The following is an 8178-nucleotide window of genomic DNA, read 5'->3' as shown; positions in this document are numbered from 1 at the left end:
GGTCTTCTGAAGACTTTCAATGTATTTTTTTCGAACTCCGAATAATCCTGAGACTATCTTAGTCCCAATGTACATCTATCATTGACCATGATATGACTAATGATATATTTGAGACTGTTCTTTGAGAACTAAAGCGCTTTATGATAGGCAAAAACTCTTTTAATAAGCTTGAATATAAATTTTAAAACGTTTATAAGTCATAAAAACGTTGTCTTGAAAAGCGGAGGGCATGTGCTTATTTAGAAGGTCATGAACTACTTCCAGGTACGAGTCTCCAACTCCCTAGCAACTTCCAGGTACTTCTGTATGAGTCTCTAACTCTATGTCAAAAGAAAATAACTCTATGTCAAAAATGGATTTCCAATTGACCAAAAAAAAAAAAAAAAAACTTTATGTCAAAAATGGATTAAGTTCATTTTAAGTCTTCCGAACACGTATTGTATTGACAGTAACAGAAATTATTAATTTGACCAATCAACATTTATCAAACCGGCTTTCACATCCATAAAATGCTACTTTTCATATATGCTTTTGATAACGCTCATGTAAAATTTTTATTTAAGAAAATCCCGTATCAATGTCATATGACCAATACTTTGTTTATTTCCCTACTTATTCCACAGTAAAAGCGACTAGCACCCTCCTATTTTTTTTTCTTTCAAAAGATAAGTATTATTAAACTCGAATCGCAACGTTTACATCAGAAGTTAGAGTATTGAACAACCATTTTGGTTCAAAAGAATCCCATGTATGAACACCACCTATACAAGAGACAAACGAAGTCAAGATGTGCTGCTATATTACAACTTCGGGGAGCACATATAAACTCTATTAACCTCAATTGCATTTGCACATACTTAATGTCAAAGAAAAGATTTTCGATAACAACGTTTGGTTATATTGTTCCGTTGATCATATTCACAAGCCCGTTATAGTCCGTTTCCACTTAAATCACATCAATCCCATTCATTCGAATTGAATTTCTCTCCTAATTCAAACTAGTTTATCGCTTGCCTTTTAATTTTTTTCTTGCGAAACTGTCAGAAAATTATCATAGCAGTTGCTAAATAAAATATTATATCACTAACCAGGGTGTGAGTCCCCCCTACCTGATATTCCAAGCTTTAGGTACTAACTCGTTCCACAAGTTGTTCACTCTTATCTCTTGGTCTTGCTTAAGCCAAGAAAGCGCCTATTCTGAAAAAGAACATATCAATATACAGTTCACATGCACCAACATAAACTAACACATCTCTTTGCCAGCATATAGGATGTCACCGATGGAATTGAAGGAACTTAAGGTGCAATTAGAAGAGTTACTTCAGAAAGGATTTGTAAGAGAAAGTACTTCACCTTGGGGAGCGCCGGTCCTATTTGTAAGGAAACAAGATGGGACTTTGAGATTGTGCGTCGATTATCGAAGGTTGAATTTGGTGACAATAAAGAACAAGTATCCTTTGCCAAGGATTGACGAATTGTTTGATCAACTTGTTGGGGCACAGTACTTCTCAAAGATCGACTTGAGGTCTGGTTACCATCAGTTAAGGGTCCGAGAAGAAGATATTCCTAAAACAGCTTTTCGCACTCGCTATGGTCTTTATGAATTTGTTGTTATGCCGTTTGGATTGACGAATGCACCTGCTGCATTCATGGACCTCATGAATCGTCTGTTTCGACCCTACTTGGATAAGTTTGTGATTGTTTTCATCGACGACATTCTCGTGTATTCTAAGACTCGAGAGGAACATAAGACTCATTTGCAGATAGTTCTACAAACTTTACTGGACAACCAACTCTATGCAAAGAAGTCAAAGTGTGCTTTTTGGTTAAGTGAAGTGCGTTTTCTTGGGCATGTAATTTCTGGAGAAGGAGTTTCAGTTGATCCAAGTAAAATAGAAGCAGTACTGAATTGGGAAAGACCTAAAAATGTCTTTGAGATTCGAAGCTTTCTTGGGTTAGCCGGATATTATCGGAGGTTTGTAAAGGACTTCTTCAAGATTGTAACTCCATTGACAAGTTTGACAAAGAAAGGGGTAAAGTTTGCATGGAGTGAAGATTGTGAGTATGCATTCAAAGAATTGAAGACAAAGTTGACTACTGCCCCAATATTGGTGTTGCCAAATGGTGAGGATCCGTATGAAATATTCACAGATGCGTCCGGACAAGGATTAGGAGCTGTGCTGATGTAAAATGGAAGGGTAGTTGCTTATGCCTCAAGACAGTTGAAAACACATGAGAAGCACTATCCCACTCATGATCTGGAGTTGGCTGCTATAATTCATGCCTTGAAGATTTGGAGGTGTTATTTATACGGTAGTAAATTTTATGTTTATTCAGATCACAAAAGCCTTAAATACTTGTTTACTCAACATGATCTGAACTTAAGGCAAAGGCGATGGATGGAGTATATAAAAGATTATGACTTCAAATTGTTGTATCATCCTGGAAAGGCAAATGTAGTGGCTGATGCGTTGAGTAGGAAAACAAGAAGTACATTGTCAAGTTTAATGTTGGCTGAAAATGACATGTTTGGAACTATTGAAGCATATAACATTGAGGTTTTGGGGGAAGGTGTTCTGACTAATCTTCAATTGGAGCCTCAATTAGAACAAGAACTGATTGCTAAACAGAATGATGATCCAGAAATAGAGTTGTTGAAGCAAAAGATAAGGTCCAAAGAAGCATCAGAAGAGTGGGAGATTTATGAAGATGGTGGTCTAAGATATAAAGAAAGAATGGTTGTGCCTAAAGATAAGAGAGTAAGAAAGCGAGTACTAAAGGAAGCTCACAATACTCGATTTGCAATGCATCTAGGAAGCAATAAAATGTACCAAGATCTGAAGAGAAGGTATTGGTGGAAAGGGATGAAGCGAGAGGTAGCCAATTATGTTAGTCAATGCTCAATATGCCAACAAGTGAAGATCGAACATCAAAAACCATCTGGTATGCTGCAACAATTAGCTATTCCAGAATGGAAGTGGGAGAGCATTACCATGGACTTTATTACTGATCTACCGAGCTCAAATAAAGGGCATAATGGAGTTTGGGTGGTAGTAGACCGACTTACGAAGAGTGCTCATTTCTTGCCCGTGAAGATGAATTCACCTATCGACTACTTTGCTAAGCTCTACATTGAGTGGATTATTCGATTGCATGGAATCCCTAAAACAATAGTTTCTGATCGAGACCCTCGATTTACTTCACGTCTTTGGGAAAAGTTACAAGAAGAATTGGGTACGGAACTCAATTTGAGCACGGCATACCATCCACAAACTGATGGACAATCAGAACGGGTCATCCAAATTTTGGAAGATATGTTGAGAGCTTGTATTTTGGATTTTGGAGGAAAATGGAGTGTCCATCTTCCACTTGCTGAATTTGTCTACAATAATAGTTACCAAAGTAGTATTGGTATGGCACCCTACGAGGCTCTATATGGAAGGCCTTGTCGATCACCAATTTGTTGGATTGATACAGAAGATCGAATAGTTTTGGGTCCAGAGATCATAAAGGAAACAACTGAAAAGGTTAAGCTTATTCGTGATCGACTCAAGACTGCACAGAGTAGACAGAAGTCTTATGCAGATAGGAGAAGAAGACCATTGGAATTTCATTCTGGTGATTTTGTACTTTTGAAGGTAAGCCCTCAAAAAGGAATACATCGATTTAGAGTGAAAGGAAAATTGGCACCCAGATATGTTGGTCCCTTCAAGATAATTGGAAGAGTAAGGAATGTTGCTTATAAACTGGAGCTGCCACCTCAACTTGGTCATATTCATAATGTATTTCATGTCTCCTAATTGAAGAAAAGTGCTCCAGAAATTTAGCATATTAAGCCATGGGTGGATTTACCGTTGGAGCCAAATAGAACATATGTTGAAGGTCCAATTTGTATTCTTGATCGAGAAATAAAGAAGCTTCGAAACCGAAGTGTATCACTTGTCAAAGTAAGGTGGCAACATCACGGAGTTGAAGAAGCTACATGGGAGTTAGAATCTGAAATGAAGCAAATGTATCCCCATTTGTTCGAGTGACTATGCAAATTTCGGGGACGAAATTTATTTTAAGGGGGGTGGAATGTAAAACCCCAGAAATGTATATTTAGTTGTTTGGGCTTGTAAAGGTTTAGTTAGAGTGGGTGTGTTAAAATAAAAAAAAAATAAAAAAATAAAAAAAGAGACAAAAGGAGTGGAGACCACGTGTATGTGTAAGATGATTTCTTCATCTTTGGTTCGGTGCCCTGTTCCAAAAAAAGGGCAGAAAGGAATAGAAATAGATGGGTTTCTCTGGGTGTCGAAGGAAGAAAAAAAATTTGCATCGGGTCATCTTTGGACATCCGAATGGGAATCCGTTTTCGCCACTGTGATCAAGAAATCTACCTCTACGAACGAAGGTAAGAATTCAATGCTTATTTGCAGATTCGAAATTATATTTTAGTTGGGGATTTCAAGTTAATAACTTTGGGAAAATTAATGTTTGAAGTGCTATATGGTTGAATTGAGAGTCCTGGAAGTCTCAAAGCTGGTCGAACAACATAATTAGAGAAGATTAAGGTAAAATTTTACTAGTTCTGGAGTTTTAGAATTTAAGTGTGCTTTGGCTGTTTATTGGCATTGGATATATGGCTTCTAAATGGGTTTCATGGAGAAGGTGAATTAAACTGGGGTTTATATGAATAAAGATTGGATTGGTTATTTTGGGGTTATAAATGCACTGTGCAGATGAAATTGAGATGTGTTGGTTTATGTTGGTGCATGTGAACTGTATATTGATATGTTCTTTTTCAGAATAGGCGCTTTCTTGGCTTAAGCAAGACCAAGAGATAAGAGTGAACAACTTGTGGAACGAGTTAGTACCTAAAGCTTGGAATATCAGGTAGGGGGGACTCACACCCTGGTTAGTGATTTTCGATATGTATTATATATGTAAATATGGATGCGTGCAAGCTATGCATTGAATTTTGTTGTGGTTAGAACTGCATGTTAGGAAAAAGGAGTTTGGTTTTTCTAGCATATGATTTATGTTGTTCTAAATGTCATGACAACCTGAGAGTGAAGGGAGCTGTGTGACTACCCTGGGCTTCGATCCCCTAAACCTCCGGAGGGTCCTATACAAACGGACTCGTACCATTAACCGTAAGGGAAGGGTACTTGTGTCTATGTGGTATAGGTTGTAAGTGGACACTCTCGCTACCCTACCTTGTGTTGTTATTACTTGAGAAATTATTTTAGGTACGGTAGTTGGCCGCGTGTTCGGTTGTCAGGACAAATAGAATGCAGGGATCCCACTATGGTTAATTATAAGCATAAAATGAATTTTAACTCATGCCAAAGCATTTTGTTGTGCAAATTATTTCCTTAATACGTTGTACAAAGATATATATATTTTCAAACCTAGCTAGGGTGCCTCCCGAGGGGGGGCAAATGATTGTATGTGATGCTCACCCCTACATTTTCAGGTGCTGTGCGAGAAATAATGGAAGAGTTGGACTAAGGTGTGCGGTTGTAGCTTGTCAACCTAAAAGCTTCCAACCAGAAAAGCAACTTTTGAAATGTAAATATTGATTTTCTGGTTTCAGTGAAAACTGTTTGTGTTTATCCTCTTTTCTTCTGTAAATATGTATGTATATATATGTCTAAACCTATCACTCCTTTGGCTTGTAAACTGAACTTTTGGAATTTCTGTTGTAAAAAGGTTGCTTAAGAAATGGGTTGAATGTTTTGGTTTTCACTTAAACTCTGGTATATATATTTGATGTAAATTTTAGAGGCCTTGCGTATTTTAAAGATACATAAGAATTGTCATGTTCTAAGTTTGAAGCATACAACTCTCATGTGTTTTTTTTAAGATTCGCGGCGCTGTCGCGTTACTTTTTGGGTCGTGACAGAAAAAATGGTATCAGAGCATGGTTTATAACTTGTTTTAAAATAACAAGCAACCAGAAAATTTTTGCAACATTTGTTTTCTTGAGTCATTTGTTTTCTTTCGATATATATTTTCTTGAGTTATGCATTTTGTTTCAGTTTATCGATTTTGTTGACAAGATGCCGCCACAACCTGAAGACAACCCTCGCACACCACCAAATGCCCCTGAAGAGCATCATGTCGATCTACCTAACGTCCAGCCAAACCCACAAGTTAATGCACAACAAATGGCTGAGTTATTTCAAGCTTTCTTGGCTAGTCAATTAACAAACCAGCGAAATGAGGAAGAAAAAGAAAGTGAGCGAGAAGCTACCTATCTTGATCGTTTCCTGAAATTGAAGCCTATTGTGTAATGAAATAAACTTAAAGCCTTTTCGTCTACGATGGTGATTGGAGATGTGCACTTTAGAGCATTAAACAATTAATTTGAATATTAATAGAATCATATAAAGATCTTTGTGATATATATGTTGCGATATATATATATATATATATATATTTCTTTGTGATATATATGTTGTGATATATATATAGCGTTTATGTTACAAGTCACTTCTGATGAGGAAGAGGGAGCAAGATTGAGGTATATGGCCAAGTAGCTAAACAATTTTATACGCATGCTTAACTATAAACAAATCGTTTTTTCTTTTGACACAAAACCAATATCTCACGTCATTTAAGCACAAATTAGTGTGATACAACTATCTTAGAGAGATTATATTCACACATCCCAAATTACTTCTCTCATACCTTTTTAAATTTTTATTATTTTCTACACACTACTAACACTTGATAGAAAAAGCATTAAAAAATTTAAAGGGTATGAGAGAAGTAATTTGGGGTGTGTGAATATAATCTCTTCTATTTTATCCTTCAGTTTATGTTTAGTTCTTTAGCATCTACTTATCATGATCACTGGCGAATTTATGATCTGAATTTTGGAGCGTTTCAGTGTTAAAGTATAAGTTTTTTAGATAGAAATAGAGCCGCGAACCGAAAATTTTCAGTTTATCACAGAGAAATTTCGTCAAACCCTTGGTGAGTTTATTGTCTTGCGCACATATTAACAGATATCAACATATGTCGAAGTAATATGATGAGTGATATCAAGATAATTTTATCGAGTGTTGTTGATGCAATTTATCAAGATATGTCTAACAAATATTACATGAACAACTTAATAGGCACAAAATAGACCCATACCAAATATTAGGAGGGTCTTCTGAAGACTTTCAATGTATTTTTTTCGAACTCCGAATAATCCTGAAACTACCTTAGTCCCAATATACATCTATCATTGACCATGATATGACTAATGATATATTTGAGACTGTTCTTAGAGAACTAAAGCGCTTTATGATAGGCAAAAACTCTTTTAATAAGCTTGAATATAAATTTTAAAACGTTTATAAGTCATAAAAACGTTGTCTTGAAAAGCGGAGGGCATGTGCTTATTTAGAAGGTCATGAACTACTTCCAGGTACGAGTCTCCAACTCCCTAGCAACTTCCAGGTACTTCTGTATGAGTCTCTAACTCTATGTCAAAAGAAAATAACTCTATGTCAAAAATGGATTTCCAATTGACCAAAAAAAAAAAAAAAAAAAACTTTATGTCAAAAATGGATTAAGTTCATTTTAAGTCTTCCGAACACGTATTGTATTGACAGTAACAGAAATTATTAATTTGACCAATCAACATTTATCAAACCGGCTTTCACATCCATAAAATGCTACTTTTCATATATGCTTTTGATAACGCTCATGTAAAATTTTTATTTAAGAAAATCCCGTATCAATGTCATATGACCAATACTTTGTTTATTTCCCTACTTATTCCACAGTAAAAGCGACTAGCACCCTTCTATTTTTTTTTTCTTTCAAAAGATAAGTATTATTAAACTCGAATCGCAACGTTTACATCAGAAGTTAGAGTATTGAACAACCATTTTGGTTCAAAAGAATTCCATGTATGAACACCACCTATACAAGAGACAAACGAAGTCAAGATGTGCTGCTATATTACAACTTCGGGGAGCACATATAAACTCTATTGACCTCAATTGCATTTGCACATACTTAATGTCAAAGAAAAGATTTTCGATAACAACGTTTGGTTATATTGTTCCGTTGATCATATTCACAAGCCCCTTAGAGTCCGTTTCCACTTAAATCACATCAATCCCATTCATTCGAATTGAATTTCTCTCCTTCTAATTCAAACTAGCTTATCGCTTGCCTTTTAATTTTTTTTTT

At 35.9% G+C, this 8178-nt stretch overlaps 1 long non-coding RNA gene across 1 annotated transcript; it reads left to right on the top strand.

The window, feature by feature from the left end:
- Positions 1–4159: 4159 nt before the first annotated feature.
- LOC139192578 (uncharacterized) lies at positions 4160–6389 on the top strand. Its single transcript, XR_011576781.1, has 5 exons — positions 4160–4393; positions 4483–4553; positions 4788–4875; positions 5459–5553; positions 6024–6389. It is a non-coding gene; the product is annotated as an uncharacterized lncRNA (long non-coding RNA).
- The last annotated feature ends 1789 nt before the right edge of the window (positions 6390–8178 follow it).

Source organism: Malus domestica, chromosome 15 (genome assembly GCF_042453785.1).
Source record: "Malus domestica chromosome 15, GDT2T_hap1".
In the NCBI taxonomy this organism is placed as follows: domain Eukaryota; kingdom Viridiplantae; phylum Streptophyta; class Magnoliopsida; order Rosales; family Rosaceae; genus Malus; species Malus domestica.
The sequence above is the reverse complement of the archived record's forward strand: the minus strand, read 5'-3'. Positions and strand labels throughout refer to the sequence as shown.